The sequence below is a fragment of the Ornithorhynchus anatinus genome, chromosome 15 (genome assembly GCF_004115215.2).
Source record: "Ornithorhynchus anatinus isolate Pmale09 chromosome 15, mOrnAna1.pri.v4, whole genome shotgun sequence".
NCBI classification, from domain to species: domain Eukaryota; kingdom Metazoa; phylum Chordata; class Mammalia; order Monotremata; family Ornithorhynchidae; genus Ornithorhynchus; species Ornithorhynchus anatinus.
Genome location: NC_041742.1, coordinates 7496466 through 7510776, shown reverse-complemented (window position 1 = coordinate 7510776; position 14311 = coordinate 7496466). Strand labels below are relative to the sequence as shown.

Sequence of the window (14311 nt, the reverse complement as noted above, 5' to 3'; positions counted from 1 at the left end):
GTTGGGCAGGGATTGTCTCTCTTTGTTGCTGAATTGTACTTTCCAAGCGCTTAGTACAGTGTTCTGCACATAATAAGCGCTCAATAAATACGATTTAATTGAATGAATGAATGGTATTTATTGAGCGCTTACTCTGTGCAGAGCATTGTACTAAGCGCTTGGAAAGTACAATTGGCACAGTAAGCGCTCAATAAATGCTATTGAATGAATGAACCCATGACCAGTTGATCTCCCTGTCCCTCCTCACCCTCCTCTGCGCTCAGGGTGAAGGAGAAGAGGGAGGCGCGGTATAGAGGGGCGGGGAGCGCTACAGAGAGACGGGGGGGCGGGGTGCTGGAGGTCCTCTCCCTTTCCTAGAAAGGAGGGAATGGAGAAAGAACTGCCCTCCTCGGTCAGGGACAAGCCGCACTTTCCCCAGTCCGTGGGTCTGTGTGGGGAAGGTTGTTGTTGAAAAGGCCCAAAGGGCACTTTGGGGGGCTTTTTATAATGATAATGATGATGATGTTGATGACGATGGTATTCGTTAAGTGGTTTTCAGGTTGTGTCCTTCCCTGGTCCCCTTGGTTTTGGCAGGCACTGGCCATCTCGGGAAACTCAACACCCTCTGAATGACCCCCGCCCCGGGTGGGGGGCTGTCTCCTTATCTGGAAAGATGGGAGGGAGCTTCTTGGAAAATAGGACAACCAAAATCCCTCCCCCACCCACTCACATTCCTTGCCCCCCACCCCACTTTCTCAGGGGAGATGGGGAGGGGTCTTCTTGGAAGAATGGGATAACCAATATTGCGCCTCCCCGCCCCCGCCATGCCTCTTTCCCTAGTGAGATGGGGAGGGGTCTTCTGGGAGAAATAGGATCATAAATATCTCCCCCCGGCCCCTCCTAGCATCCCCCCACCTCTGGGGACCCTGCCTCTTTCCCTAGTGAGATGAGGACTGGTGGTTTTAGGGGAATGGGATAACCGATACGGCTCCACCCCCATTCACCTCCCTTCTGGTGAGATGGGGAGGGGGCTTCCCCCGAGAACGATGGATCCTATCCAGAGGTTGTACCCTATGCAGCATACGGTGCCTTGGGCTTTTGAAAACCGCCTCTGCCTCAAGAGATCCGGGATAGTAATCTCCACTTGCCTTTTTTCTTAGAAGAAAAATAATAATCTACTTAAATTTGGAACCCCATCCCGTCCCCCTCCCCCTTCCGCCCCCTCCACGACGATCCATCCGGATTCCTGCCCCCTCAGCCCCTGCCGCCTGGAGCTGGACGGGTGGGCTCCTGGGTCCCGGACCCCAGCCGGCCCGGCTCACCCCGCAGGTCGCCCCCCTCCACCCCCAGCGGTGTGGACTACCGGCCTGGCCTGTTTGTTTGGAGAAGGAAAGTTGTGGAAATGGAGTTGGGGGGTGTGTGTGGGGGGGTGTCATGTGGGCCACACGTGTGGCTATGAGCTACCTGAAGTCTGTGATCTAATCACTCCCAGATGGCTCTGGGATGGGGGAGGGTGGGAGTTGGGGGTGTGTGTGGGGGCTGCAGCTCCCTCCCCCCCACCTCAAATTAAAACAAAAACAGTGAGGGGGATGGGAATTTCCTTCTGGAAATTATAAGATGGTTTGGGCTCCGCATCCTGGCTCCACCGGTGCCCGGGTGATTTAGAAATCTGAGCTTTCAGGCCTCCCCTAGACACCCCCCTCCCTTGGGTCACCACCCCTCCACCCTCTCCCCTGCTCTTCCTCTCCCCTCCCTCTCCTCTACCCCACCCCAATTCAGACTCGTGATTTATTTGGAAAACGCAGAAAGGCCGGCCGGGGGATCCGCTGCATCTTCTCAGGGAGGGGAGTTTATTTACCCTGGTTCGTATTTATTTTTTTAAAGAGCCGAGCTGAAACTCCTTCCCTTTGCAATGTTCCCTCTTGAAGCAGAGCAGTTCGGTGGGTGGCGTGTTTCAGGGTAAACTCGTAAGGATCCCTCTTTTTTTGCACCCTCCCCCCGCCCCTGATATTCCAGGGGATGTTCTACAGCACCCCGAAAACACTGAAGCTGTGGGAATGGGGGAGAGTGGCAGGAGAAGGGGTGAGAAGCGGAGGAAACCCTGTGGAGGTAGAAACGACAAAGGACATCAGAGGCCTCCCTCGATAGCCAGAGTCAGATCAGGAGGTCACACAGCCGCAGCCCCCAAAACACTCTCTCTAAACCTTCAACCAGGCATACGCTCACCCACAAACCACATACAGGCAAACCCCACCACCCTCCCTCTGAACACACACCACCGGCGTAATTGTTAATCTCTTGCTTTATTACAGTGTTTTTACTTTCCAAACTCTGTCACGTCTGTTATCTCTTTGGTCCTGACAACATCCCGGGGAGGGAGGAAGAATTAATATCCCCACTTTACAGATAAGGGAATCCGAGACCCAGAGGGACAACTATTTGCCCAAGGTCACACTGCCAGGCCTGGGCCTGGGATTTTTAACTTCTACTGCTCTTTCCTCTTGTTTACACTCTCTCTCCACAAATACCACTCCTAGGACGTCAAAAATCCCGGGACTGGGCCAGTTAGAGCCAAAGCTCCCCTCAAGAGCCTTCTCTGACAGGTCCCATAGGGCCTCATTCCTCCACTGGGAGCTGTATTGATTGCTAAACTGTGGGCTGGGATAACGTCTACTTTACTGCGATTTTCCAAGTACCGACTACAATGCTCTTGTACACAATAAGCACTGAGTACGCAGTAGTGATGGATTGACGGAAGCCAAGGGATCATGTCTATTTACTCTGCTGTACTCTCCCAAGTGCTTAGTACAGCGCCCTACACACAGGAAGTACTCAGTAAATACAACTGATAATGGGTGGAGGCTGGACCATCACTATGGAGGATGGCATATATGGATGCTAATAATAATAATCATGGTATTTGTTAAGCGCTTACTATGTGCCAAGCACTGTTTTAAGTGCTGGGTTAGATGCAAGGTAATCAGATTGTCCCACATGGAGCTCCCCGTTTTACAGATGAGGTGACTGAGGCACAGAGAAATGAAGTGGCTTGCCCAAGGTCACACAGCAGAGAAGAGGCCGAGCCGGGGTAAGAACACACGACCTCTGATTCCCAAGCCCGTGCTCTTTCCACTATTGCACACTGCTTTGCTTGAGGCCTACTGAAACTTGTGACCCCAATTAAACACAGAGGCTCCCCAGGCATGCATGATTTTTCTGACACTCCCGTGGCCCCCAATAAATGATATTTACTGAGTGCATATTGCATGCAGAACACTATACTAAGCATTCGGGAGACTATATTACAACAGAAGAGGTAGACCTCATCCCTGCCACAGAGAGCTCACAAACCATAGATTGTTTTAAAATGAAATTTGTTAAACACTATGTGTCAAACATTGTTCTAAGCATTGGGGTAGGTACAGGTTAAGTCATATACAGTCCTTGTCTTACGTGGGACTTACAGTCTAAGTGGGAGGGAGAACAGGTATTTAATCCCTATTTTACAGCTGAGGCCAGAAAAGTGAAGTGAAATTGCCCAAGGTCACCCAGCAGGCAAGTAGAAGAGAAGAGATTAGAACCCACATCCTTCTGACTCTCAGTCCCATGCTCTTTCTACTAGGCTATGTTGCTTATCTCTATGTACATTTGGATATGTAAATTCTATTTATTATCTATAAATCCATTTATATTGATGCCTTTTTCACTTGTTTTGATGTCTATCGAGAAGCACTGTGGCTCAGTGGAAAGAGCCAGGGCTTGGGAGTCAGAGGTCATAGGTTCTAATCCCGGCTCCGCCACTTGTCAGTGGTTTGACTTTGGGCAAGTCACTTAAATTCTCTGTGCCTCAGTTACCTCATCTGTAACATGGGGACTAAGACTGTGAGTGCCACTGGGACAACCTGATCACCTTGTATGCCCCTCCCAGCACTTAGAACAGTGCTTTGCACATAGTAAGCACTTAACAAATACCATCATTATCATTATTATTATTATTATATTCCCCCTTCTAGACTATAAACCCGGTGTGGGCAGGGATTGTCTCTATTGCTGAATTGTACTTTCTAAGCGCTTAGTTCAGTGTTCTGCATACAGTAAGTGCGCAATAAATACAATTGTATGAATGAATGAATGAATGAATACTCTGATCACTGTTTCAGGATTTCCCTCATCCGAAGATCCAAATCTGTGACAGAAGATTCGAGAATCAATCAATAAGAGAATCATGTTTACTGAGCGCGTACTACGTGCAGAGCACTACACTAAGCACTTGGGAAAGTACAATCCAAGCGAATAGCCTGCTGATAATGAGCATACAGTGTCCCACGGAGGGCTAGTTGGTCCCAAGCTTAATTCTCTTCCAAAAAGTATTGGAGTTATACCGTTCTCAGATCAACACAGCCAATACTCACTCCTCCCTCCAGCGGCTAACGAACACCAGTTGGCTCTTCCTTTCCCGACAGCCCCGTACAAATCCCTTTCTTGGCTCGCCCAAGTCCTCTGAAATGGGACCTTCTGCTCACATGCCTTGGCAAGAGGAAGTCTCCTCCTCCACCTTAGAATGGAAAAGCCCATGTCTTCAACGGAGAGATCTCCTGAAACCTTTTCCTCGAGGGTCCTGGGCTGTTTCGGCACGTAAGGAGTTTTGCAGGCTTCCACGCCACAATGTCTCAGGGGAGAAAATGGAGTCTTCAACGTGAGAACCAAAGAAGATAATTGGAGAGAGACATCTGAGCCTCAAATATTCCTTCGGTGTGGATAGTAGCATCGCAGGTTTGGATTTTGCGTTGGTGTGTTTATGGGTGGTATTTAATAATAACGATATTTATTATTATGGTACTTCTTAAGCATTTCCTATGTGCCAAGCACTCTTCTAAACACTGGGGTAGACAGACGCTAATCGGGAACAATCTCTGTCCCACGTGGGGCTCACAGTTTTTTTGTTGGTTTTTTTTTTTTTTTTTACAGATGAGGTAACTCAGTCACAGAGAAGTTAAGTGACTTCCCCAAGGTCACACAGGAGGCATGTGGTGGAGTCAGGATTAGAACCCAGGCCCGTGTTCTGTCCACTTGTGCTTACTATTTGCCAAGCACTGTTCTAAGCACTGGGGCGGATGCAAGACAATCAGGTCGCACACGTTCCGTGTCCTACGTGGGCACGGTGGGGCTCGGGAGAACAAGGGTTCGAATCCACGTTTTCCAGATGAAGGGGCAGAGGCCCAGAGATGTGAAGTGACCTACCCTAGGTCACATGGCAGGCGAGAGGCAGAACCAGGGTTAGACCCCAAGTCCCCGACACCCGGGCTCTTTCCACTAGGCCACGCTAGATACAAGGTCGACCTCTCCTCTTCGCTCTCACGGGGCTGAGTTTTTTTCTCCAATCTGCTGCTGTCTGACCCCATAGAGTTAACATTCCCCCAAATATTAATGGCAGTCACCTTTCCTGCCAGCTCTTATCTGGGAGGGTAGGGAGAACACCTTTCAGCCTTCCTGGCAGGGGCTGAAAGGAGGTATTGTTACCCTTCCAAAGCAACGTAGGTTAGGAACAAAGGCAGATTTTTGGATCTTCTTTAACCGGGTCGGGATTGAATTGACATTCTTTAGGAATGACTTATTATTTCTTCTCTCTCTGCTCACAATTACCTGACAATGTAGGAAATGCATCTAGCTCGATGGCGGGGTACGGCCATTTTCATAAAAACATTAGAAAGGGGTGGGATTTTGAAACGGACGCGTCATAACACCTTTATCATGGAAGTACACGCAGGAGACTTGTCTGTTGCTACTCTGGGGAAACAGCGAGGGCGTTGGTTAGCAGAGGCGCTTGTGTTTGAGTTTGGAATAAATAAGGCCAAGGAGAAGCAGAGTGGCCTAGTGTATGGGCTTGGGAGTCAGGAGAACCTGGGTTCTAGTCACCATTTGTCAGCTGCGTAACGCTGGGGAAGTCACTTGTCTGTGTCTCAGTTACCTCATCTGTAAAATGGGGGTTGACTGTGAGTCCCATATGGGACAGGGACTGTGTCCCACCTGATTAGCTTGTATCTACCCCAGCGTTTGGCACAGTTCCTGGCAGGTAGCACTTAAGCGTGGCTCAGTGGAAAGAGCGCGGGCTAGGGAGGCAGAGGTCACGGGTTCTAACCCCGGCTCCGCCGCCGCTGAGAAGCTCAGTGGAATGAGTACGGGCTTGGGAGTCAGAGGTCATGAGTTCGAATTCTGGCTCTGCCACTTGTCAGCTGTGTGACTGTGGGCAAGTCACTTCACTTCTCTGTGCCTCAGTTAGCTCATCTGTAAAATGGCAATTAACTGTGAGCCTCACGTGGGACAACCTCATTACCCTGGATCTACTCCAGCTCTTAGAACAGTGCTCTGCACATTTTAAGCGCTTAACAAATACCAACATTATTATTATTATTAGTCAGCTGTGTGACCTTGGACAAGTCACTTAACTTCTCTGTGCTTCAGTTACCTCATCTGTCAAATGGGGATTAAAACTGTGAGCCCCACGTGGGGCAAACTGATCACCTTGTATCCCCCAGCGCTTAGAACAGTGCTTTGCACTTAACAGCGCTTAACAAATACCACCATTTATTCAACAAATACCATTAAAAAAAAAAAAGGGATCAGGTCTGGCAATTCTATTGCACTCTCCTAAAAGCTCAGTACAGAGTTCTGCACTGAGTAGGTGCTCGATAAATACCACAGATTGATTGACAGGTGATTTACTAAACACCTAATGGGTAAAGAGCACTGTACTGACCACCGGGAAGAGTACAACAGAATCCAAAGTCCCGGTCTCTGCCCTCCGGGGAACCCGAGCCTGCACATAAAAGGGTCTATCTTGATGGAGGAGGAACAGTAGGGATGGGAAGAAGCCAGTGGAGGTTGATTTCTCACCAGCGCACTCCAACTTACCCCCGGTCCAAGAAGCACGGTGGCCTAGTGGATAGAGCACAGGCCTGGGACTCAGAAGGACCTGGGTTCTAAACCCAGCTCTGCCACTTCTCTGCTGTGTGACCTTAGGCAAGTCACTTCACTTCTCTATGCCTCAGTTACCTCATCTGCAAAATGGGATTCAGACTGTGAGCCTTATGTGGGATAGGGACTGTGTCTAACCCCATTATCTTGTATCTGTCCCAGCGCTTAGTACAGTGGCTGGCACATAGTAAGCATTTAACAAATACCACAATTATTATTATTATTATCCAACTCTCTGCCACTTCTGAATCTGTTGCCTCTTTCCCTTGCTTTGACCCCTCCCTGCCATGACCCCCTGCCAATCGATGTCACTGGTATTTACTGAGCACTTACTGTGTGCAGAGCACTGTACTAAGCACTTGGGAGTGTATAGTGTAACAGAGTCTGCGGACATGTTCCCTACCACGAGGAACTTGAAGTCTAGATGGGGAGACACCCAATGGTTTAGCCTTTAGACTGTTTGTAGAGCTTAGAGATATAATATTTGTAATGTTTGTTAAGCACTTACTATGTGTCAAGCATTGAGCTAAGCACTTACTATGTGTCAAGTGCTGTTCTAAGCCCTGGGGAAGGTACAGAATAATCCGTTAGGACACTGCCCCTGCTCCACCCAGGACTCACAGTCTAAGTAGGAAGGAGAACAGGTATTGAATCCCAATTTTACAGATGAAGGGACTGAGCTACAGAGAAGTGAAGTGACTTTTCCAAGGTCATACAGCAAGCCCATGGCAGAAGTGGGGCTTAGAACCCAGGTCTTCTGACTTGCGAGACAATACTCCTTCCACTAGGCCATGCTGAGCCTCTAAAGTATGGAAACATCCTCTCACAACTTATTTGAGGAGAGTAGTAATTTATGCCGGGTGAGTGAAAAAGGGATGCTGATTTCTTTAAATTACCAGCTAGAGGCCAAATAAAAATTAGGGCTTATCTACAAGACCCTTCTCAAGCCAGGTTACTATTTTTAGTGTTTTAACCCACTTTCACCATCTTCTTCTCAGTGATTTTTACTCAGATGGGATTAGAATTCTAGAATACCAGTATGAACTTGTATATACTGGTATGAACTTGCATATACTGGAATGAACTTGTAGCTACTCCAGACCTTCGGACAGTGCTTGTCACATAAGCAGCGTGGCTCAGTGGAAGGAGCCCGGGCTTGGGAGTCAGAGGTCATGGGTTCGAATGCCGGCTCCACCACTTGTCAGCTGTGTGACTGTGGGCAAGTAACTTCACTTCTCTGTGCCTCAGTTACCTCATCTGTAAAATGGGGATTTACTGTGAGCCCCACGTGGGACAATCTGATTACCCTGGATCTACCCCAGCGCTTAGAACAGAGCTCTGCACATTGTAGGCGCTTAACAAATACCAACATTATAATAAGCGCTTGACAAAAATAACAACAACAATAATGATGATACTAGCTATTATTATTTTGATGATAATCTTTGTAGACTACCATGCCCCGCTCTAAAGAGAGAATAAATCATTGTCTTTAAAGATCTCTATTTTCTTATTCATTTAATTTCCAGATATCTTCCAGACTGCATGAGAAAAGCGATCGGTCACTAGAGTTGGATTGAAAGACTGATTCATGCCTGTGGCTTTCAGAGATGACTTGCCATAATGACCTCGAGTAAGTCATTTCCTGACTCTGAGCCTCCGTTTTCATATCTCGAAAATGGGAAGAAATGTTTCTGCCTCTTTCCTAGGAAGGGTTACACTCCATTAGATCATGCCTGCTAAGCATTTTGCTCTCCTCAGAGGCAGGAGTTGTATAAACAAGCACAAGGTGTTATTAGCATTGTTATTTTGTTGGAGCTCCTTCTCTGGAACAATGGAGGGTGGAGTAGGTGGGATGTGATAACTGGCTTCAGTTGAGTTCAAGATGCTTTTTAAAAGCTCCATAGAACTCATTTCCTGAGATTAGTTTCTTTAGGGGAGCAGTGTGGTCTTGTGGCTAAAGCGTGGGATTTGGAATCAGGGGATCTGTGTTCTGGTCTCCGTCCTGCCTCTTGCCTGCCGTGTGACCTCGGACAAGTCACTTAACTTCTCTTTGATTCAGTTTCCTCATCTGTAGAATGGAGATTCAACCCCTGCTCTTCATCCTACTCGAGTGTGGGGCAGGAATTGTGCTTTTTGTTTTTGTTTGCTCTTTTCGGTATTTAAGTGCTTTCTATGTGCCAGGCACTGTAGTAGGTGCTGGCAGATTGGACACAGTCCATGTCCCACATGGGGCTTAATCTTAATCCCCATTCTCTGTGTCTGATATAATAATAATGTTGGTATTTGTTAAGTGTTAACTGTGTGCAGAGCACTGTTCTAAGCGCTGGGGGAGAGACAGGGTAATCAGGTTGTCCCACATGAGGCTCACAGTCTTAATCCCCATTTTACAGATGAGGGAACTTTAGGCCCAGAGAAGTGAAGTGACTTGCCCACAGTCACACAGCTGCCAGGTGGCAGAGCCGGGATTCGAACCCATGACCTCTGGCTCCCAAGCCCATGCTCTTTCCACTGAGCCACGCTGCTTCTCTGTCTACCTCAGCATTTTAAAAAGTGCTTGACACATACTAAGCATTTAACAAATACCCCAAATTCCTATTACTATTATGCATTATATATTTCGAGTGAAAAACACTCTCTATTGTCTAACAAGAGCAACGCATGGCCTATTAGATAGAGAACAGGCCTGGGAGTCAGAAGGGTCTGGATTCTAATTCCAGCTCTGCCACTTGTCTGCCGTTTGACCTTGGGCAAGTCACTTGGCGACTCCTTCCCTCAGTTTCCTCCTCTGAAAAGTGGGGATTAAGGTTGTGTGCTCCATGTGGGATATGGACTGTGTCCAGTCTGATTCACTAGTATCTACCCTGGCACTTAGTTCAGTGACTGGCACATAGTAAGTGCTTAACAGATACCATTAAAAAAAACTATCTGCTCTCCTAACTGGTCTCTGTCAAGGAGAGAGGGCTGGGTGGTGGCTCAGATAGCGCTGTATATATCTTTCATAGTTCTTTGAACATAGTAAGCACTTAGCAAAGATTATTAATGTTACTACTACTTGGATGTGTAATGCCCTGAAACAACTTGGGAGTCCCCTGTCTTCTCCCCAGTTCCCATACCACACCTCCCCATTGGCTTCCTCAGAGCGATTTTGCAATTTTCGACACCTCACGCTTGCCTTGCTGAGCTGAGATCCTTGACTCAGAAAACAGGACAGGTCAGTTTGCCTAAAACCTAACCCGGCACCCAGGATTAGCGTCCAAAACAAACAGACGATTCAGGAAAGGGGCAAGGGATGAATCCCTGTTGCAAGGGAAGCTCTCGTCGAAGCCGGGAGGATTTCACAAGGTTGCTGACGCTACCAAATCCCTCTGCCCAGCTTCCCCAGATGCAGGGAGAGACAGGTTATTGGCCTTTCTAGAAGTGAGGATACCCAGGGCCACCTGGAAAACAGAGAGAGGAAAAGAGAGGGGTTTTTTTTCCTTCTCTCTGAAGTAAAAAACCAGTGAAATGCGTCAACTCCAAAACAAATAAGATGGCATTGTTTTGGGGTCTTAGAGTTGTCATTGAGCAATGCTAGGGTACCACCCCTTTTCCCTGTAGGACTGTAGGAATATTGGCTGGTTTGTACCCAGCCAGGTGGGAGGAAGACAGACAGTCCTATGGAAATGAGATTTTTTTGAAGCTGGAACAGTCTGAACATCTATGATGGCTACCAGCCAAGAGGCAGCCCCACTGATGCAACAGGAATGCAGGTGTCACTCCAGAAAAAGAACTCCCCGAAGCGCAGCCGGGATCATCCAACTGGATCTCTAGTTTCCCCATCAAGACTGGACCGAGTCTCTGCACCCCTAAATTAATTTGAGCTGTGGGAGGGAGGGGAGAGAGAGGAGTCCTCGGACACATATCCTCGAAAGGTCTGGCTGTTGACCGGAAGCAGGAAGTGTGAGAGAAGGAGCGTGGTCTAGAGGATAGAGCACGGATCTGGGAGTCAGAAGGATCTGGGTACTTATCCCGGCTCTGCCACTTGCCTGTCTCTGAGTCTCAGTTACCTCATCTGTAAAATGGGGATTAAGACTGTGAGCCCTGTGTGGAACGTGAACTATGTCCAGGAAGTATTAGGCATTTTGCAAGAAGGTCCCATCTCAGGAGAGCGTTGGCCAAACTGACAGACTATCAATCAGGGGATGGTGGAGCCACCTGAAAGAGAGCAAAGCCAGGCTGGTCAAGCACAGCCATGCCGATTTATGTGCCCACAAAATATATTTGCTGCTCCACCTAGGATTCTTGTCAGATTTTCCCATCCAGAGATGAACCTTAATGGATCCAATGGCACTGAGCATCTCTGAAGTTGATGGTATTTGTTAAGTGCTCACTTTGTGTTCTAAGCGCTGGGGGAGATGAAGCTAATCAGGCCAGACCCAATCCCTGACCCACATGGGGCGCACAGTGTTAATTCCCATTTTACAGATGAGGGAACTGGGTCCCAGAGAAGTAAAGTGATTTACCCAAGGCCACACAGCAGACTAGTAGCAGAGCAGTAATTAGAACTCAGGTCCTTCTGATTTACAGGCCCGTGGTTTCCCCACTAAGCCACACTGCTTTTCACGCTGCTTCTGTGGTCTAAAACAGGCACTTTGGGGAGCGGCAGGTTCATGGTCAAATACAATTTCTACTTGCCCAATTTTGTTCTGGCCCTGGGACTGAAATTTGTCCTAATTGTCATGGCGAGTTTAATTGATAGCTTTGTGGCCGTAGAATAGGGACCCCCAGAGTTTCAATAATGGCATTCCGATAAAAAGCAGCATGGCCTAATGGATGGATGTCAGAGGGACCGAGGTTCTAATCCCTGCTCCACCACTTGCCTGGGCAAGGGACCTTGGGCAAGTCACTTCACTTCTCTGGGACTCAGTTTCTTCATCTTTGAAGTTGGGATTAAGGCTGTGAGCCCTAAGAGGGATATGGACTGAGGCCCAGAGAGATTATGTCATTTACCCAAGTGTCACACAGCAGACCAAATGAGAGTGGAACCCACACCTCCTTTGCTCATATCTCTTGGGCTCATCGATCTCCTATATTGTGCTCCTACACCTTACGCTCATATCCTTTGTGCTCTTTCCACCAGGTCACCTCTTCTGATTTCCCATTTGACATCCACCAAGTCATTCCACCTCTCCAGACTTGAATTTCTTCTCCCTTGAGACAGGGACAATAATGCCCTCATCTCATAGCATCCAGTGAGCTCCTCCTTGGACTGTCTCTCCCTCCACCAAGGTAATCAGTCAATCAGTAATATTTATTGAGCATCTATTGGGTGCGAAGAGCACTTTTCTATTAGTTTAGGAGAGTATATTGGGTTTTCTGAAGTGTACTCTCCCTGAAACTGTGTCAGAAAGTGCATAGAGCCCATGTGAATATTAGGGAGGTAGGAAAGTTGGGTTTTAGACCTGACTCTTCCACTGGATGACTAGGTGACTTTGGGCAAATCATTTAACCTCTCTGGGTCTCAGTTTCCTCCACTGTAAAATGGGAGTGAAATACCCGTTTCCTATTTGGACTGTGTTCCACCTCATTACCTTGTATCTACCCCAGAGTTTAGAACCATGCTTGTCGTATAGTAAGCACTTAACAAATGCATAATAATGAATTATAATAATGATAATGAGCCCTGTTTGGGGCAGATACAGGGACTGTGTTCGACCGTCTTATCTTGCATCTACTCCAGAGCTTAGCAGAGTGCTTGGCACATGGTAAGTGCTTTACAAATACCACAACAGTTATTATTCTCATCACCATCATTATCATATCTCTGGAACTGAAGGACAGTGAGCTGAGAACATCATCCCACAGCACGGATTCTAGTCTGTGGTCTAGTAGAAAAGAAAAGGTTAATCCACTCTATGTAGGGTCACCAGAACCTTCCTTGTTTAGTGTTTGTATGGCAGTCACCGTGGAAAATATCTCTGTGCTTTAATGACAGCGGATGGATGAGAAGGGTATTTCCACAGTGTCAATAGCGGTGTTTGCAGAAGAGCATATGGAGAGAGTTTAGCTCTAATAAGTTTCCACCGCCGTTTTTAATCATTCAGTCAATAAAAGGTTCACATGGAGCTTTATTCAAGTCTCTTAACTCCACTGGCTTGATACCTTTCTGTAGAGGGCAAGATTTTATTACCCTCTCGGGTCTTAAGACACTGGAGTGAATGAAACTGTGGCCTTTGGGAGTCACTGTGTTGTAACGTGTTGTTCCAGCCAGTAGCCGTCGGTGCCAATGAGAAGGCAATAATGTCTTTCAGACCTGATGGAGGTGGACCTGTAAAGCGAAAGAGAAAGGATGGCTAGAAGGGGCATGATAAGAAGGGGCATGGAGCATGGGGGTTGTGACTTTATTGCATACGGAAGAGAGATTTTAGGAGAGGTTTCGGGGTGAAATGGGAGAGCTCTGTCGGTCCCAGATATGAAATAGAGAGAGGATTGGCAGTGGGAATTCCACCAGAACCAGGATGGCTATTGTCAGCCTCTGTGGGCGCCGAACAGAGAGAAACTTGTGATGTCATGGGCACGCAGCAATAACGGAATGATATCATAGGGTGTGCTCTGTGGGAGTACGCAGAGGTTCCTCAGTTAATAACAGTGGTATCTGTTAAGCACTTATTAAATGCCAGGCACTGTACTAAGAGCTGGGGTAGATACAAGCAAATCGGGTTAGACACAGTCCTTATCCTTCCTGGGGCTCACAGTCTCAATCTTCATTTCACAGATGAGGTAAATGAGACACAGAGAAGTGACTTGCCCAGGGCCACCCAGCAAACAAGTGGCAGAGCCGGGATTAGAACCCATGATCCTCTGACTCCTAAGCCCGTGTTCCATCCTCTACACCTTAATACTTCCCAAACCAAGGCAGTAGGGAGGTGGGGGGACCTGTGGCCCCTGACATGCTTCAGAATAATTGCCTTCTCTCCCAGAGTCCCCTGAGCAAAAGCACCACTTAGCTGTGAAAGTCAGTGGTGGGAATCAAACTAAGGCCTTGCAAATAAAAATACCAGACATAAAACAGTGTGTTCTAATGGTTAGAGCTTGGGGCCAGGAAGTCATAAAGACCTAGGTTCTAATCCCAGCTCTGCCACTTGTCTGCCGTGTGACCTTGAGTGAGGCTCTTAACTTCTCTGTGCTTCTGAAACTTCATCTGTAAAATGGGGATTAAGACTGTGAACAACATGTGGGATATGGACTGTATCCAATCTGATTACCTTAAATCTATCTCAGTGTTTAGTACAGTGCCTGGCACATAGTAAGCATTTAACAAGTACCATAAAAAAATGGTGTCAATTGGCATTTATAATAATAGTAGAATTTGTTA

At 47.5% G+C, this 14311-nt stretch overlaps 1 long non-coding RNA gene across 1 annotated transcript; it reads left to right on the top strand.

Annotated features, from left to right (window-relative positions):
- The first annotated feature begins 4144 nt into the window (after positions 1–4144).
- LOC114816952 lies at positions 4145–12219 on the top strand. Its single transcript, XR_003764770.2, has 3 exons — positions 4145–4752; positions 8484–8587; positions 12077–12219. It is a non-coding gene; the product is annotated as an uncharacterized LOC114816952 (long non-coding RNA).
- The last annotated feature ends 2092 nt before the right edge of the window (positions 12220–14311 follow it).